This window comes from Dendrobates tinctorius, unplaced genomic scaffold, assembly GCF_039654945.1.
Source record: "Dendrobates tinctorius isolate UK_male_01 unplaced genomic scaffold, ASM3965494v1 ptg000016l, whole genome shotgun sequence".
Taxonomy (NCBI): Eukaryota; Metazoa; Chordata; class Amphibia; order Anura; family Dendrobatidae; genus Dendrobates; species Dendrobates tinctorius.
Genome location: NW_027361684.1, coordinates 68,800,735 through 68,820,614, shown reverse-complemented (window position 1 = coordinate 68,820,614; position 19,880 = coordinate 68,800,735). Strand labels below are relative to the sequence as shown.

The 19,880-nt window shown below is 42.6% G+C and overlaps 1 protein-coding gene across 2 annotated transcripts in view; it reads left to right on the top strand.

Annotated features, from left to right (window-relative positions):
- Nucleotides 1–1,616: 1,616 nt before the first annotated feature.
- LOC141080611 (arylsulfatase H-like) overlaps nt 1,617–19,880 on the top strand; it is an 89,805-nt gene continuing 71,541 nt past the window's right edge. The window contains exons 1-2 of one of the 2 annotated variants that reach the window (XM_073565954.1): nt 1,617–1,720; nt 16,469–16,532. The gene's annotated coding sequence lies outside the window, so the exon portion shown is untranslated. The remainder of the gene's footprint in view (nt 1,721–16,468; nt 16,533–19,880) is intronic. The other variant, XM_073565955.1, reaches the window with a different exon arrangement.

Sequence of the window (19,880 nt, the reverse complement as noted above, 5' to 3'; positions counted from 1 at the left end):
TGGAATTTCTTTTCTTTTTTTCCTTTCCACTATTGATTGACTGCCTAGTCAAATCCGTGCGCAGGATTTGGATTGTACCAGCAAGGCAGTACGGTGAGCTGGATTATTTTTTCTTTTTTTTTTTTTTTACAATGATAAAAGAGGGTGTGTGTAAAGTGACCAATGAACAAAAAGGGGCGTATCCAAAGTTGTGTCCAGACGTCATAGTTTATTGCGCATGACTGGAGGTCAATGAAACTATTTGTATTGTTCCACAGCAGCGCCGTTGCCAAGGCAGGCCCGGCGTCCATAGAGACCGGAAGTAAACCAGTATATAACCGGAAGAAAATGGCCGCCAGTAAAAAAAGCATCATAGTTGCTAAGAAACAGCCGGCACATGACTGGAAGAAGATGGCCGCCAATATATACCAACAGCGTCTGTGTTACTAAGTATCATAGTTTCTAAGAAACATCCGGCACATGACCGGATGAAGATGGCCGCCAATATATACCAACAGCGTCTGTGTTACTGAGTGACATCACACAATGGGTGGGTCAAAAGTACTTATATGTACACTCGGAAACCACATTGTAAGATTACTAAATGACAAGCCATGCACACATCAAATCTGAGCAGAAAAGCGACGCACATATAACAGAAGAAGGCGGACGCACAGGGAGGGGGCGCGTCATGCCACCAAGCCCCTGATGAAGGCATAGCGCCGAAACGCGCGTTGGGGCTGGGCGGCTATCCCAGATGACCTGGAGCAGTAACACATAATTGCCTTGTAAGTCACTATTGTAAATAATTTTTTATTGTTTTCTTCACTTTGACTGTTTCATTGGTCTGCAGACATACTGATTGATTTGTGACACCATGTGTGTCTCTTAGTATTACATGTATGATCTACATAGGCACACTGACACCTACTGGTGTATTGTTGAATTGCAATTGCACTTTATTTATGTAACTTGCACAGACATAGTTATGTTTATTATTTATTTTATTGCACAGCACTTTATTTCTATGAAACAATTTGTAAATTATATATAGAATTATAACCAACATAATTTTGCAATTTAATATTGGTGTGTATTTATCACAATTTTTGCACTATTATATGTAAACGGTATATTCTATGTCTGGGTAGTTTGCCCTTAAATATTACATCTGTCAGCATATGCTTTATAAACTTGTTTTGACCTCCTATTGATATGTGATTTTAATATATGATCTTGTTGTATTAATAAATATTGTAATCATCAGGGACTTATGGTCGTTATGTGGTCCTTTTGTACCATCTGTCCCAGAGGATCTGTCTGCAGCGTCGGCTTACATCTTCATTGCCGAACACCACAGGAGGCGTCACGAATCACTTATAAACTTTATTCCCAACTCAACACCTTTTACATGGGCGCCCAGGGCCACGGACCGGGTCACCGCTGCAGTGACAATCCCCTCTGAGAGACCGGCCCGGTACCAAGTACCCCACAGCCCTGGGAGGGCGACCCACATTGAATTTGCTGTCTTAAAAAAGGAAAACTGTGCTTTTCCACTCAGGTCATTTGTTTTTGGGCCAAGTGTGTAATACTTGCCCTTTGAGCTCTGCTTTACTTTGTCCTTTGTTAAAGATTTCCCGAATGGATGTTCAGAGTGAACAAACAGAATCACAAAGCTAAATCTGCAAATCATCACAGGCCAGTCAGGCAACCAAGAATAGCAGATGAGAAGTCTATCACAGTAAGTAAGATATATCTATATATAGTAAGATATATTTATATATAGTAAGCATAGTATATATATATATATATATATATATACACTCACTGGCCACTTTATTAGGTACACCTGTCCAACTGTGTGTTAAGACTTAATTTCTAATCAGCCAATCACATGGCGGCAACTCAGTGCATTTAGGCATGTAGACATGGTCAAGACAATCTCCTGCAGTTCAAACCGAGCATCAGTATGGGGAAGAAAGGTGATTTGAGTGCCTTTGAACGTGGCATGATTGTTGGTGCCAGAAGGGCTGGTCTGAGTATTTCAGAAACTGCTGATCTACTGGGATTTTCACGCACAACCATCTCTAGGGTTTACAGAGAATGGTCCGAAAAAGAAAAAAAATCCAGTGAGCGGCAGTTCTGTGGCCGGAAATGCCTTGTTGATGCCAGAGGTCAGAGGAGAATGGGCAGACTGGTTCGAGCTGATAGAAAGGCAACAGTGACTCAAATTGCCACCCGTTACAACCAAGGTAGGCAGAAGAGCATCTCTGAACGCACAGTGCGTCGAACTTTGAGGCAGATGGGCTACAGCAGCAGAAGACCACACTGGGTACCACTCCTCTCAGCTAAGAACAGGAAACTGAGGCTACAATTTGCACAAGCTCATCGAAATTGGACAGTAGAAGATTGGAAAAACGTTGCCTGGTCTGATGAGTCTCGATTTCTGCTGCGACATTCGGATGGTAGGGTCAGAATTTGGCGTAAACAACATGAAAGCATGGATCCATCCTGCCTTGTATCAACGGTTCAGGCTGGTGGTGGTGGTGTCATGGTGTGGGGAATTTTTTCTTGGCACTCTTTGGGCCCCTTGGTACCAATTGAGCATCGTTGCAACGCCACAGCCTACCTGAGTATTGTTGCTGACCATGTCCATCCCTTTATGACCACAATGTACCCAACATCTGATGGCTACTTTCAGCAGGATAATGCGCCATGTCATAAAGCTCGAATCATCTCAGATTGGTTTCTTGAACATGACAATGAGTTCACTGTACTCAAATGGCCTCCTCAGTCACCAGATCTCAATCCAATAGAGCATCTTTGGGATGTGGTGGAACGGGAGATTCGCATCAGGGATGTGCAGCCGACAAATCTGCGCCAACTGTGTGATGCCATCATGTCAATATGGTCCAAAATCTCTGAGGAATGCTTCCAGCACCTTGTTGAATCTCTGCCATGAAGAATTGAGGCAGTTCTGAAGGCAAAAGGGGGTCCAACCCGTTACTAGCATGGTGTACCTAATAAAGTGGCCAGTGAGTGTATATATATATATATATATATATATATATATAGTAAGATATATTTATAGCATAGTATGGCATATATACAGGGTGGTCCAAAAGTAAGTGGACAGTATGTGTAATAGAGTTATGAAGGGGGAGATTTATCAAACATGGTGTAAAGTGAAACTGACTCAGTTGCCCTTAGCAGCCAATCAGATTCAACTTTTCATTATTCACAGACTCTTTGGAAAATGAAAGGTGGAATCTGATTGGCTGATAAGGGCAACTGAGTCAGTTTTGCAGATCCAGTTTTCACAGATATATCTCCCCCAAATCTGTTTTCTTTTCAGATAATTCAGATAACCCATAATGGCAAATAATTTAAATATAGATCAAAGAAAATGGATTTTAAAAGAGTATTGGAAATCTCAAAATGCTAAAACAGTTAGAGCAAATTGGGTTGAAACATTTGGTACCTAAGCCCCAAAGAGTCAAACCATTTACCGCATTCGTGACAAATTCGATGCCACTTGCTCAATCCTTAATGCTACTAAAACTGGTCGACCCAAAACAGCCTGTACAGAAAATAATAAACAACTTGTTGCTGAAACATTTGTTCATAGTCCAAAAAAGTCCACCAGAAGAGTCTCTTTAGATATGGGAATTTCACGAGCATGCAACATGATAATCCTGAAATCTATTGGGTGGAAAGCTTATCGTCCAAGTCTATTTCATGGTTTATTGGAGGATGATCCAGACAGGTGGCTGCAATTTAGCGAGATTGAAGAAAATGTGGAGTGATGAAGCTTCTTTCAAATTATCTGGCCATATTAACAGACATAATTGTATTTACTGGTATAATGAGAACATGCATTTAGCATTAGAGCAACAACTAAATGAGCCTAGTGTCAATGTTTTGGGGTGGTATTTCAAGTTTTGGTGTTTTTGGACCATTTTTTCGTGGATGGAACAGTCACAGGAGATACAGTAAGTATCTCGAAATTCTAATGAATCAAGTTGTTCCCCAGTTACAGCAACAGCCTAATTCAAATGTCCTGTATTTCCAACAAGATGGGGCCCCTCCACATTATTCAAGAGTAGTCTGCGAGTATCTTGATGAAACATTTCCTAATAAATGGATTGGCCGAAGGGGCCCACTTGATTGGCCGGCACATTCACCAGACATGACCCCAATGGATTTTTTCTTTTGGGGAGTGCTCAAGGACAAAGTTTATAGTCGAAAACCAAAAAGTGTCAGTGATTTGAAAAATTACATAAGAGATGCATTTCAAGAAATTAACCCCTTTACTCCCAAGGGTGGTTTGCACGTTAATGCCCAGGCCAATTCTGACGACTGTCCCTTTATGAGGTAATAACTCTGGAATGCTTCCATGGATCCCGGTGATTCTGCCATTGTTTTCTCATGACATATTGTACTTCATGTCAGTGGTAAAATTTCATTCATATAACTTGCGTTTATTTTTAAAAAAAACGGAAATTTGGCGAAAATGTTGAAAATTTTGCAATTTTCCAACTTTGAATTTTTATGCCATAAAATCACAGAGATATGGCACACAAATTTTCCACATGTTTACTTTACATCAGCACAATTTTGGAACCCAAATTTTTTTTGTTAGGAAGTTATAAAGGTTAAAAGTTGACCAGCGATTTCTCCTTTTCACAACACCATTTTATTTTTAGGGACCACATCACATTTGAAGTCAATTTGAGGGGTCTATATGATAGAAAATAGTGACACCATTTTAAAAACTGCACCCCTCAAGGGGCTCAAAACTACATTCAAGAAGTTTATTAACCCTTCAGGTGCTTCACAGGAATTTTTTTAATGTTTAAAAAAATGAACATTTAACTTTTTTTCCACAAAAAAATTTACTTCAGGTCCTATTTTTTTTTATTTTACCAAGGGTAACAGGAGAAATTGGACTGCAAAAGTTATTGTGCAATTTGTCCTGAGTATGCTGATACCTGATATATGGGGGGGAACCACTGTTTAAGCGCATGGCAGAGCTCAGAAGGGAAGGAGCACCATTTGACTTTTTCAACACAAAATTGACTGGAATTGAGATCGGGTGCCATGTCACGTTTGGAGAGCCCCTGATGTGCCTAAACAGTGGAAACCCCACACAAATGGCCCCATTTTGGAAACTAGACCCCCCAAGGAACTTATCTAGATGTATGGTGAGAACTTTGAACTCCCAGGGGCTTCACAGAAGTTTATAACGTACAGCCGTACAATTAAAAAATCATATTTTTTCCATAAAAATGATTTTTTCACTCCCAATTTTTATTTTCCCAAGGGAAACAGGACCCCAAAAATTATTGTCCAATTTGTCTTAAGTACGCTGATATCCCATATGTGGGGGTAAACCACTATTTGGGTGCATGGTAGAGCTTGGAAGGGAAGCAGCGCCATTTGACTTTTTTGGCTGGAATTGAGATCAAACGCCATGTTGCGTTTGGAGAGCCCCTGATGTTCCCAAACAGTGGAAACCCCCAATTCTAACTCCAACCCTAACCCCAACACACCCCTAACCATAATCTCAGCCCTAGACCTAACCCTAGCCCTAACCCTAACCCTAGTCCTAGCCCTAACCCTAAAGGGAAAATGGGAATAAATACATTTTTTTAATTTTATTATTTTTCCCTAACTAGGGGGGTGATAAAGGGGGGTTTGATTTACTATTTATGGCGGGTTTTTATGTTTGGTAGCTGTCACACGCTAAAAGACGCTTTCTATTGTAAAAATAGCTTTTGCGTGACCACATTTTGAGAGCAATAATTTTTCTATATTTTGAACCACAGAGTCATATGAGGTCTTATTTTTTGCAGGACGAGTTGACGTTTTTATTGGTACTATTTTCGGGCATGTGACATTTTTTGATCACTTTTTATTCCGACTTTTGGGACACAGAATGAGCAAAAACCAGCATTTCATGAATTTCTTTTGGGGGGTGCCTGTACACTGTTCCGCGTGCAGTAAAATTGATAAAGCAGTTTTATTCTTTGGGTCAGTACGATTACAGCGATACCTCATTTATGTCTTTTTTTGCGTTTTGTTGCTTTTATGCAATAAAAACTATTTTATATAAAAAAATAATTATTTTTGCATCGCTTTATTCTGCGAGCTATAACTTTTAGATTTTTTCGCTGATGATGCTGTATGGTGGCTTGTTTTTTGCGGGACAATATGATGTTTTCAGCGGTACCATGTTTATTCATATCTGTCTTTTTGATTGCGCGTTATTGCACTTTTTGTTTGGCAGTATGATACTAAAGCATTGTTTTTTGCTTTGTTTTTTTTTTAAGGGGTTCACTAAAGGGGTTAACTAGTGGGATAGTTTTATAGGGCGGGTCGTTATGGACGCGGCGATACTAAATATGTGTACTTTTATTGTTTTCTTTATTTAGAAAAAAAGAATTTATTAGGTAATTTTTTTTTTTATTTATTTTGTGATTTTGTCCGGGGGGGACATCACTGTCTTTTGTCAGATCGACGATCTGACACTTAGAACAGCGCTGTGTCAGATCAGCGATCTGACAGGCGCTGCTGCAGGCTTCCTCCTGCCTGCTCTCAGCAGGCAGTGAGGAAGATGCCTCCCTGCCGGACCCCAAAGGCCTCCGCAGCCATATTGAATCCGGGGGGCCTGCAGGGAGGACTCTCGGAGCAATGCAGCACATCGCGCTGCTCCGGGGGTCGCAGGGAAGCACGGAGGGAGTTCCCTCCCTGCGCGCTACTCTTTTATGCTCCCGGTACACTGCGATCATGTTTGATCGCAGTGTGCCAGGGGTTAATGTGTCGGGGGCGGTCCGTGACCGCCCCTGACACATAGGGCCAGGTGTCAGCTGTGATAATCAGCTGACAGCCTGCCGTGATCAGCTGCGCACCCCCAGTGAGCGCTGCTGATCGCCTGTGACGTAATATTCCTTCCTTGGGACTTAGGTCCCAGGTCACATGGATGGAATATTACGTTCAATGTAGGAAAGGGGTTAATACCCAAAGAGACTTGTGCAAAAATGTTTGTCGAAGCGTAAGAGGCAGACTTTAAAGCTGTGCAAATTGTGATGGATAACAGTTTTGGCACCAGCGTTGATAAAATTTAAGGGCTTTTGTATTATTGTTCAGAATAAAATTTAAGTGTTAATGTTAGGCTTGTGTTAGTAAATATAATTTCATATATAAATCAAAATAAATGTTACTACTTTCTGTCCACCTACTTTTGGACCACCCTGTATATATATATATATATATATATATATATTTATATATATAGTCATATGTTAAAGTTTGGGCGCCCCTATTAATGTTAACCTTTTTTCTTTATAACAATTTTGGTTTTTGCAACAGCTATTTCAGTTTCATATATCTAATAACTGATGGACTCAGTTATATTTCTGGATTCAAATGAGGTTTATTGTACTAGCAGAAAATGTGCAATCTGCATTTAAACAAAATTTGACCAATGCAAAAGTATGGGCACCCTTATCATTTTCTTGATTTGAACACTCCTAACTACTTTTTACTGACTTCCTGAAGCACTAAATTGGTTTTGCAACCTCATTGAGCTTTGAACTTCATAGCCAGGTGTATCAAATCATGAGAAAAGGTATTTAAGGTGGCCACTTGCAAGTAGTTCTCCTATTTGATTCTCCTATGAAGAGTGGCATCATGGGCTCCTCAAAACTACTCTCAAATGATCTGAAAACAAAGATTATTCAACATAGCTTTTCAGTGGAAGGATACAAAAGTTGTCTCAGAGATTTAACCTCTCAGTTTCTACTGTGAGGAACATAGTAAGGAAATGGAAGAACGCAGGTACAGTTCTTGTTAAGCCCAAAAGTGGCAGGCCAAGAAAAATATCAGAAAGGCAGAGAAGAAGAATGGTGAGAACAGTCAAGGACAATCCACAGACCACCTCCAAAGACCTGCAGCATCATCTTGCTGCAGATGGTGTCACTGTACATCGGTCAACAATACAGTGCAGTTTGCACAAGGAGAAGCTGTATGGGAGAGTGATGCGAAAGAATCCGTTTCTGCAAGCACGCCACAAACAGAGTCGCCTGAGGTATGCAAAAGCACATTTGGACAAGCCAGTTACATTTTGGAAGAAGGTCCTGTGGACTGATGAAACAAAGATTGAGTTGTTTGGTCATACAAAAAGGCGTTATGCATGTAGGCTAAAAAACACAGCATTCCAAGAAAAACACTTGCTACCCACAGTAAAATTTGGTGGAGGTTCCATCATACTTTGGGGCTGTGTGGCCAATGCCGGCACCGGGAATCTTGTTAAAGTTGAGGGTCGCATGGATTCAACTCAGTATCAGCAGATTCTTGACAATAATGTGCAAGAATCAGTGATGAAGTTGAAGTTAAGCAGGGGATGGATATTTCAGCAAGACAATGATCCAAAACACCGCTCCAAATCTACTCAGGCATTCATGCAGAGGAACAATTACAATGTTCTGGAATGGCCATCCCAGTCCCCAGACCTGAATATCATTGAACAACTGTGGGATGATTTGAAGCGGGCTGTCCATGCTCGGCGACCATCATACTTAACTGAACTGGAATTGTTTTGTAAACAGGAATGGTCACAAATACCTTCATCCAGGATCCAGGAACTCATTAATAGTTACAGGAAGCGACTAGAGGCTGTTATTTTTGCAAAAGGAGGATCTATGAAATATTAATGTCACTTTTATGTTGAGGTGCCCATACTTTTGCACCGGTCAAATTTTGTTAAAATGCAGATTGCACATTTTCTGTTAGTACAATAAACCTCATTTGAATCCAGAAATATAACTGAGTCCATCAGTTATTAGATATATGAAACTGAAATAGCTGTTGCAAAAACCAAAATTGTTAGAAAGAAAAAAAGGTTGACATTAATAGGGGTGCCCAAACTTTAACATATGACTATATATATATATATATATATATTGTAGGGATTCGCTCTGGTAGGCAATGGCAGGGCAGCAGTAACGAGGCAACACACAGGCATAAAGTCCAGTTTCAGTGGTTTTAATGTCACTTAGTAACCAGCCGGTTAACAGAACATAAGGAAAAAACCATACACATACTCCAGCTTGGAGAACCACTGGTCCCAGACTCATCCCTTGCACGGGACGGGCTTAACTAAGCGGCTGCCAGGTCCTGCGGCATCCACCAGGTGCCATTCTTGGGGTTCTTCCGAGTCTTGCTGCCATAGTCCTGCAGCATGGGGATCCTGTGTACAAGTTTCAGGCTGAGTCAGCCAAGTTCCTGTAGCTTCCAGAAACACAGTCTCCTTGTGGCAATTACCACCCTCCATTACATAGGGCCCAACCCCTCCCACCAGTGAGATAGACATCACATGGGCTGATCACGTGACCCTGACATCATCGCAGGTCCTTTCTTTAGGGAAAAACCCGGCCAAACATTAATCTGCTGGGAGAAACATATCTCCCATCCAGTAAAACACCCTTTACTGTACCACAAGATAGATATATATATATATGGCACCCCTGAGGCTCAGTCGCCACAGAGGTACTGCACCTTCTCCTAAGGTGTGGTGCCCACCATCCAGGTAAGTTGGGGGCTCCTGACCACGCTCCAACACTCGCACCCCACACAATAGGGTAGTTCAGCGTAGCCACATTGCGGCTCCTTGCTTAGAGAGAAGCAGAGCACCTTTGGTGGTTCCCTGCTTGGAACACTAGACGTGCTGGGAGGTGGGTGGAGTTTAGGATACATATAAAAGAGTGGGACGGTTCCAGGATTGAGGTTCAGTGGGTTCAGTCTGACAGGAGGTCAGTGAGAGAGGAAGCAACTCAGGAGGAGTGGGGATCCCTGGAAGAGGGATGGAGGAAGGAGTGCTGCAGCTGCCTCAGTGATCTGACCCAGCTGGCACGGGAAAGGAAAGTAGGAGAAGGACATTGAACTGAAGCCTGAGCTTCCATAGAAGGGAAAGGACAAGTACAGAACGCAGGAGTAAAGGGAACATAGAGGATGTGGGTTAGCGGAAGAACCCTGCCTCGAAGTTCTAAGCGCAAGGCCGGGGCCCGGTCCCTGAGGATGTATGAACAAAAATGGTTCTGCAGCAGACACCGGTGGAGTAGTGGGCTGTAAATGCACTACTCCCATCTAAGACTTGAGGGCACAACAGCAACACGGTTAGAGAGCCGGGACTTAGGAGTAGAGAGTCCCCGAAGCAGGCTACAGCTGTCTGCCGCGCAAGTAGAGTTCTTGGGAACATCTGTCAGGAGGAACTCCAGTGTAACTTACTACTAGGAGATCTTCACACTTAAAGGCGCTAGAGAGGAGATGTTCAGAAAAGGCACATAAGTTGGCGGAGTGTGGAAGGGAGCTTTCCATCTTGCCTGGAGGTTGACTGAGTCCCTGACCCGGAGGACACGGCACAGAAGCGGGCACTACAGACTCTGAGTAAAGCTTTGGAACTACATGCCCTGGTGTCCTCCATTCCTTCCTGCGCCCATCCGCCTAGCACTGCTACATCCCCTGCGCCAGACGCTACACCACCTAAGTGTCTCCACATCTTCACTGCTCTGGGACAACAGCCCTGCCTGTGGAGGGCTATACCATCATTGCTTTGGTGGTTCACTGCTTGGAACACTAGACGTGCTGGAAGGTGGGTGGAGTTTAGGATACATATAAAAGAGTGGGGCGGTTCCAGGATTGAGGTTCAGTGGGTTCAGTCTGACAGGAGGTCAGTGAGAGAGGAAGCCACTCGGGAGGAGTGGGGATCCCTGGAAGAGGGATGGAGGAAGGAGTGCTGAAGCTGCCTCTGTGATCTGAGCCAGCTGGCATGGGAAAGGAAAGAAGGAGAAGGACATTGAACTGAAGCCTGAGCTTCCATAGAAGGGAAAGGACAAGTATGGAACGTAGGAGTAAAGGGAACATAGAGGACGTGGGTTAGCGGAAGACCCCTTCCTTAAAGTTCTAAGCGCAAGGCCGGGGCCCGGTCCCTGAGGTTGTACGAACACTAATGGTTCTGCAGCAGACACCAGTGGAGTAGTGGGCTGTAAATGCACTACTCCCATCTAAGACTTGAGGGCACAGCAGCAACACAGATAGAGAGCCGGGACTTAGGAGTAGAGAGTCCCCGAAGCAGGCTACAGCTGTCTGCCGTGCAAGTAGAGCTCTTGGGGACATTTGTCAGGAGGAACTCCAGTGTAACTTAGTACTAGGATCTAGGAGATCTTCACACTTAAAGGCGCTAGAGAGGAGACGTTCAGAAAAGGCACATGAGTTGGCGAAGTGTGGAAGGGAGCATTCCATCTTGCCTGGAGGTTGACTGAGTCCCTGACCCGGAGGACACGGCACAGAAGCAGGCACTACAGGCTGTGAGTAAAGCTTTGGAACTACATGCTCTGGTGTCCTCCATTCCTTCCTGCGCCCGTCTGCCTAGCACTGCTACATCCCCTGTGCATCTACACATAGAATCATAGAATCGTAGAGTTGGAAGGGACCTCCTGGGCCATCTGGTCCAACCCCCTGCTCAAAGCAGGATTCGCTAAATCATCCCAGTCAGATGTCTGTCCAGCCTCTGTTTGAAGACTTCCATTGAAGGAGAACTCACCACTTCTCGTGGCAGCCTGTTCCACTCATTGATCACTCTAACTGTCAAAAAGTTTTTTCTAATATCTAATCTGTGTCTCCTCCCATTCAGTTTCATCCCATTGCTTCTAGTCTTTCCTTGTGCAAATGAGAATAAAGTTGATCCTTCTACAATGTGACAGCCCTTTAGATATTTGTAGACAGCTATTAAGTCTCCTCTCAGTCTTCTCTTTTGCAAACTAAACATTCCCAAATCCTGCAACCTTTCCTCATAAGACAGGGTTTGCAGACCAGTCACCATTCTGGTCGCTCTTTTCTGAACTTGCTCCAGTTTGTTGATGTCTTTTTTAAAATGTGGTGCCCAAAACTGGACACAATATTCCAGATGAGGTCTGACCAAAGAGGAGTAGAGGGAAATAATGACTTCACGTGATCTAGACTGTATGCTTCTGTTAATACATCCTAGAATTGCATTTGCCTTTTTTGCTGCTGCATCACACTGTTGACTCATATTCACTCTGTGATCTATTAGTATACCCAAGTCTTTTTCACATGTGCTGTCACTTAGCCCTATTCCTCCCATTCTATGTATGCTTTTTTCATTTTTATTGCCCAGATGTAGTACTTTGCATTTCTCCCTGTTAAAAACCATTCTGTTAGTTGCAGCCCACTTCTCCAGTTTATTTAAATCTTTTTGAATCCTCCCTCTCTCTTCTCTAGTATTAGCTATCCCTCCTAGCTTTGTGTCATCAGCAAATTTAATCAGTTTACCCTCAATTCCTTCATCTAAATCGTTGATAAAGATGTTGAACAATACAGGGCCCAGGACAGAGCCCTGTGGTACCCCACTTGAGACATTCTTCCAACTGGATGTGCAGCCATTTACGACCACTCTTTGAGTCCGATCACTAAGCCAGTTATGAATCCACCTAACAGTTGCCTTGTCCATTCCATACTTAGTCATTTTTTGCTCTAGGACAACAGCCCTGCCTGTGGAGGGCTATACCATCATTGCTGCACCACACCATCTGTCCCGGAGGATCTGTCTGCAGCGTCGGCTTAACACCTCCCTTGCCGAACACCACAGGTGGCGTCACAAACTATCCATTTAACTACATTCCACCATTCACATCTCCCTATTGCTTGGGCGCCCAGGGCCACGGTCCGGGTCACAGCTGCTGTGACACATCCCACTGATACCAGCCCGGTACCGAGTACCCCAAAGCCCTGGGAGGGCGACCCATATATATACACTCACTGGCCACTTTATTAGGTACACCATGCTAGTAAGGGGTTGGACCCCCTTTTGCCTTCAGAACTGCCTCAATTCTTCGTGGCAGAGATTCAACAAGGTGCTGGAAGCATTCCTCAGAGATTTTGGACCATATTGACATGATGGCATCACACAGTTGGCGCAGATTTGTCGGCTGCACATCCCTGATGCGAATCTCCCGTTCCACCACATCCCAAAGATGCTCTATTGGATTGAGATCTGGTGACTGAGGAGGCCATTTGAGTACAGTGAACTCATTGTCATGTTCAAGAAACCAATCTGAGATGATTCGAGCTTTATGACATGGCGCATTATCCTGCTGAAAGTAGCCATCAGATGTTGGGTACATTGTGGTCATAAAGGGATGGACATGGTCAGCAACAATACTCAGGTAGGCTGTGGCGTTGCAACGATGCTCAATTGGTACCAAGGGGCCCAAAGAGTGCCAAGAAAAAATTCCCCACACCATGACACCACCACCACCAGCCTGAACCGTTGATACAAGGCAGGATGGATCCATGCTTTCATGTTGTTTACGCCAAATTCTGACCCTACCATCCGAATGTCGCAGCAGAAATCGAGACTCATCAGACCAGGCAACGTTTTTCCAATCTTCTACTGTCCAATTTCGATGAGCTTGTGCAAATTGTAGCCTCAGTTTCCTGTTCTTAGCTGAGAGGAGTGGTACCCAGTGTGGTCTTCTGCTGCTGTAGCCCATCTGCCTCAAAGTTCGACGCACTGTGCTGCGTTCAGAGATGCTCTTCTGCCTACCTTGGTTGTAACGGGTGGCAATTTGAGTCACTGTTGCCTTTCTATCAGCTCGAACCAGTCTGCCCATTCTCCTCTGACCTCTGGCATCAACAAGGCATTTCCGGCCACAGAACTGCCGCTCACTGGATTTTTTTTCTTTTTCGGACCATTCTCTGTAAACCCTAGAGATGGTTGTGCGTGAAAATCCCAGTAGATCAGCAGTTTCTGAAATACTCAGACCAGCCCTTCTGGCACCAACAATCATGCCACGTTCAAAGGCACTCAAATCACCTTTCTTCCCCATACTGATGCTCGGTTTGAACTGCAGGAGATTGTCTTGACCATGTCTACATGCCTAAATGCTCTGAGTTGCCGCCATGTGATTGGCTGATTAGAAATTAAGTCTTAACACACAGTTGGACAGGTGTACCTAATAAAGTGGCCAGTGAGTGTATATATATATATATATATATATATATATATATACACACACACACACACACAAGTTTTCCCACCTACAAAGAATGGAGAGGTCTGTAATTTTTATCACAGGTACACTTCAACTGTGAGAGACATAATCTTAGCAAAAATCAGAAAAATCACTTAGTAAGATTTTTACATAATTAATTGGTGTTTTATTGAATGAAATAAGTATTCAATACAATGGAAAAACAGAACTTAATATTCGTACAGAAACCTTTGCTTGCAGTTGCAGAGGTCAGACGTTTCCTGTAGATCTTGACCAAGTTTGCACAAACCGCAGTAAGGATTTTAGCCCACTCTGCCATACAGATTTTTCAAGTTTCGTTGCTGGGCAACATTGAGTTTCAGCTCCCTCTTAAGATTTTCTATTGCGTTCAGGTCTGGAGACTAGCTAGGCCACTCCCGGACCTTGAAATGCTTCTTATTGAGCGTCTCCTTAGTTACCCTGGCTGTGTGTTTCTGGTCATTGTCATGCTGGAAGACTCAGCCACGACCCATTTTCAATGTTCTTACTGAGAGAAGGAGGATTTTGTCCAATATCTCGCAATACATGACCCCATCCCTCCTCTCTTCAATACAGTGGAGTCACACTGTCCCCTTTGCAGAGAAGCACCCCCACCATGTTTCACCATTGAGACGGTGTTATCGGGGTTGTACATCCTAATTCTACCTCCAAACATGGCAAGTGGAGTTGTTAACAAAAAAGGTCTATTTTATTCTCATCTGACCACCTGACCTTCTCCCATGCCTCCTCTGGATCATCCAGCTGGTAATTGGCAAATTTCAAATGGGCCTGAACATGTGTTAGCACGAGCAGGGGACCTTACGAGCCCTGCAGGATTTTAGCACATGATGGCCTAGTGTGTTACTTACAGTAATATTTCAAACTGTGGTCCAAGTTCTCTTCAGCTCATTTATCAGGTCCTCCCATGTAATTCTGGGTTGATTCCTGACCTTTCTCAGAATCATCCTTACCCCACGAGGCTGGATCTTGCCCCAGGCTGAGGAAGATTGACATTCATCTTGTGTTTCTTCCATTTTCTAATAATTGTGCCAGCAGTTGTTGCCTTCTCACCAAGCTGTTTGCCTATAGTACTGTAGCCCATCCCAGACTTGTGCATGTCTACAATTTTGTTCCTGGTCTCCTTAGACAGCTCTTTGATCTTGGCCATGGTCGAAAAGTTGAAGTGTGATTGAGTATGTGGAAAGGAGTCTTTTCTACAGGTAATGAGTTCAAACAGGTGCAATTAATACATGTAATGATTGTAGAGATGGAGGGCTTCTTAAAGAAAAACTAACAGGTCTGAGAGCCAGAATCCTTGCTGGTTGGTAGGTGATTACCGTATTTTTTGGGCTGTAAGACGCACCGGACCATAAGCTGCACCTAGGTTTTAGAATAGGAAATTAGGGGAAAAAATTTAAACAAAAAAGGTGGTCAATTCTGTACTTAATATCCTCTATCCTGGTATATATGGTCCACTCATCCCTATCCTGATACACATGGCCCCCTCATCCCTACCCTGGTATGTTCGCCCACTCATCCCTATCCTGGTATGCATGGATCCCTCATCCTTCTTCTGGTATGCAAGGATTCCTCATCACTATCATGGCAGAAATGATCGCCTTCATCCCTATACTAGTATACATGGTCCCATCCCTATCCTGGTATGCAGGGCCCCCATCTCATCCTAATATGCATGGCCCCATCCTTATCCTGGTATGCAGGGCCCCCATCTTGTCCTAGTATGCATGGCCCCATCCCTATTCTGGTATGATTGGCCCCTATCCCGGTCCTGGTATTCATGGCCCCATCTTTATAATTGGCCCCCACCCCCATCCCCATCCTGGTATGCATGGCCCCATCAGAAAATATTAAAAAAACAAACCATTACACTTACCTATCCGGCGCTCCCTCGATGCGTCCTGCTCCGGTGCCAGCAACTGCTTTATGCATGTGAGCAGTGCATGGCAGAGATGTCATGCGCTGCTCACAAGCAGAGCACAGCTGCCAGAATATTTGCCGGGACTGTGTGCTGAGAGAGCAGTGAGTATTCATGCCTCTTCAGTAGCACGCAGTGTCAGCCACCCGCTTCCTGCTGCTGCCAGTGGTCATGTGTGCCGCTAATCAAGAGAAATGAATATTCATTTAGCCACATCCACCGGCTCCAGGTACGTATGATGATGACCTGCTGCTCCGCCAATGCCATTCCCCCGCCTCCCCACCACAGCCAGAGCCGGTACACCCGGACTATAAGACGCACACCCTTTTTTCCTCAACATTTTTGTTGGAAAAAAGTGCCTCTTATAGTCCAAAAAATATGGTAAATACTTATTTCATGCAATAAAATGCAATTTAATTATTTGAAAATCATACAATGTGATTTTCTGTTTTTTTATTTTTAGATTCTGTCTCTCACAGTTCAAGTGTACCTACAAGAAAAATTACAGACCTCTCCATTCTTTGGAGGTGGGAAAACTCGCAAAATTGGCAGTGTATTGAATACTTATTTTCCAAACTGCATATATATATATATATTATACATACAAAGACACATGTATGCTTGTTGTGGTAAAGTGCTGGATGGGAGATATGTTTCACTATACTTAATGGCGTCAATTATAAAAAAAAGCAGAGTTTTATCCTCCAGCACACTAAATACCATGAGGGGTTAAGCTAATTTATACAATAGGCTAGCTTTTATTTGGACATCCATAGAGTGGGTGGGAGGACATCCACATTATCTCCACCTCAGTCTTGGTTCAGTAGGATTGGAGAGAGGATTCTCCAGTGGTTTGTGTCCTGAGGAGGAAAGACTGAACAGGTGGTGCTGCAGTGGGCAGCTCCCAGCAAATGTATGTGTACTGTGTACAGCATTTTTGTCTTCTTTGTTATTTCCCTGTTTCCCTGGGCTATGCCTGCTACAGTGACAGTGATTAACACATTAGCCAATGATGGGACAGTAGTAGTCCCATCATCCAGTTAATGTGTTGAATGTAAAAAAAGCAAAAAAAAAAAAACATACATACTACATACATACTACATTCATACAACATACATACATACTACATTCATACAACATACATACTACATACTACATACATACTTCATATATACTACATTCATACAACATACATACTACATTCATACAACATACATACATACTTTATATATATACTACATTCATACAACATACATACTACATACATACTTCATATATACTACATTCATACAACATACATACTACATACATACAACATACATACTACATACATACTTCATATATACTACATATATACTACATACATACTTCATATATGCTACATTCATACAACATACATACATACTACATACTACATACATACTTCATATTTACTACATTCATACAACATAAATACATACTTCATATACACTACATTTATACAACATACATACAGTTGTGGCCAAAAGTATTGACACCCCTGCAATTCTGTCAGATAATACTCAGTTTCTTCCTGAAAATGATTGCAAACACAAATTCTTTGGTATTATTATCTTCATTAAATTTGTCATAAATGAAAAAACACAAAAAGAATTGTCCTAAAGCCAAATTGGATATAATTCCACACCAAACATAACAAAGAGGGTGGCCAAAAGTATTGGCACTGTTCGAAAAATCATGTGATGCTTCTCTAATTTGTGTAATTAACAGCACCTGTAACTTACCTGTGGCACCTAACAGGTGTTGGCAATAACTAAATCACACTTGCAGCCAGTTGACATGGATTAAAGTTGACTCAACCTCTGTCCTGTGTCCTTGTGTGTACCACATTGAGCATGGAGAAAAGAAAGAAGATCAAAGAACTGTCTGAGGACTTGAGAAACCAAATTGTGATGAAGCATGAGCAATCTCAAGGCTACAAGTCCATCTCCAAAGACCAGATTGTTCCTGTGTCTACCGTGCTCAGTGTCATCAAGAAGTTTAAAGCCCATTGCACTGTGGCTAACCTCCCTAGATGTGGACGTAAAAGAAAAATTGACAAGAGATTTCAACGCTAGATTGTGCGGACGTTGGATAAAGAACCTCGACTAACATCCATCTCCCTCAGAGGTCATGGGTCTTCCATCAGGACAATGACCCAAAACACACTTCAAAAAGCACTAGAAAATGGTTTGAGAGAGAGCACTGGAGACTTCTAAGGTGGCCAGCAATGAGTCCAGACCTGAATCCCATAGAACACCTGTGGAGAGATCTAAAAATGGCAGTTTGGAGAAGGCACCCTTTAAATATCAGGGACCTGGAGCAGTTTGCCAAAGAAGATTGGTCTAAAATTCCAGCAGAGCATTGTAAGAAACGCATTGATGGTTACCGGAAGCGGTTGGTCGCAGTTATTTTGGCTAAAGGTTGTGCAACCAAGTATTAGGCTGAGGGTGCCAATACTTTTGTCTGGCCCATTTTTGGAGTTTTGTGTGAAATGATCAATGTTTTGCTTTTTGCTTCATTCTCTTTTGTGTTTTTTCATTTGAGACAAATTAAATGAAAATAATAATACCAAAGAATTTGTGTTTGCAATCATTTTCAGGAAGAAACTGAGTATTATCTGAAAGAATTGCAGGGGTGTCAATACTTTTGGCCACAACTGTACATACTACATACATACTACATATATACTACATTCATACAACATACATACATACTACATATATACTACATTTATACATACTACATACAGTCATATGTTAAAGTTTGGGCACCCCTATTAATGTTAACCTTTTTTCTTTATAACAATTTTGGTTTTTGCAACAGCTATTTCAGTTTCACATATCTAATAACTGATGGACTCAGTTATATTTCTGGATTCAAATGAGGTTTATTGTACTAACAGAAAATGTGTAATCTGCATTTAAACAAAATTTGACAGGTGCAAAACTATGGGCACCCTTATCATTTTCTTGACTTGAACACTCCTAACTACTTTTTACTGACTTCCTGAAGCACTAAATTGGTTTTGTAACCTCATTGAGCTTTGAACTTCATAGCCAGGTGTATCAAATCATGAGAAAAGGTATTTAAGGTGGCCACTTGCAAGTAGTTCTCCTATTTGATTCTCCTATGAAGAGTGGCATCATGGGCTCCTCAAAACAACTCTCAAATGATCTGAAAACAAAGATTATTCAACATAGCTTTTCAGGGGAAGGAAACAAAAAGTTGTCTCAGAGATTTAACCTGTCAGTTTCCACTGTGAGGAACATAGTAAGGAAATGGAAGAACACAGGTACAGTTCTTGTTAAGCCCAGAAGTGGCAGGCCAAGAAAAATATCAGAAAGGCAGAGAAGAAGAATGGTGAGAACAGTCAAGGACAATCCACAGACCACCTCCAAAGACCTGCAGCATCATCTTGCTGCAGATGGTGTCACTGTGCATCGGTCAACAATACAGCGCACTTAGCACAAGGAGAAGCTGTATGGGAGAGTGATGCGAAAGAAGCCATTTCTGCAAGCACGCCACGAACAGAGTCGCCTGAGGTATGCAAAAGCACATTTGGACAAGCCAGTTACATTTTGGAAGAAGGTCCTGTGGACTGATGAAACAAAGATTGAGTTGTTTGGTCATACAAAAAAGCGTTATGCATGGAGGCTAAAAAACACAACATTCCAAGAAAAACACTTGCTACCCACAGTAAAAATTGGTGGAGGTTCCATCATGCTTTGGGGCTGTGTGGCCAATGCTGGCACCGGGAATCTTGTTAAAGTTGAGGGTCACATGGATTCAACTCAGTATCAGCAAATTCTTGACAATAATGTGCAAGAATCAGTGACGAAGTTGAAGTTACGCAG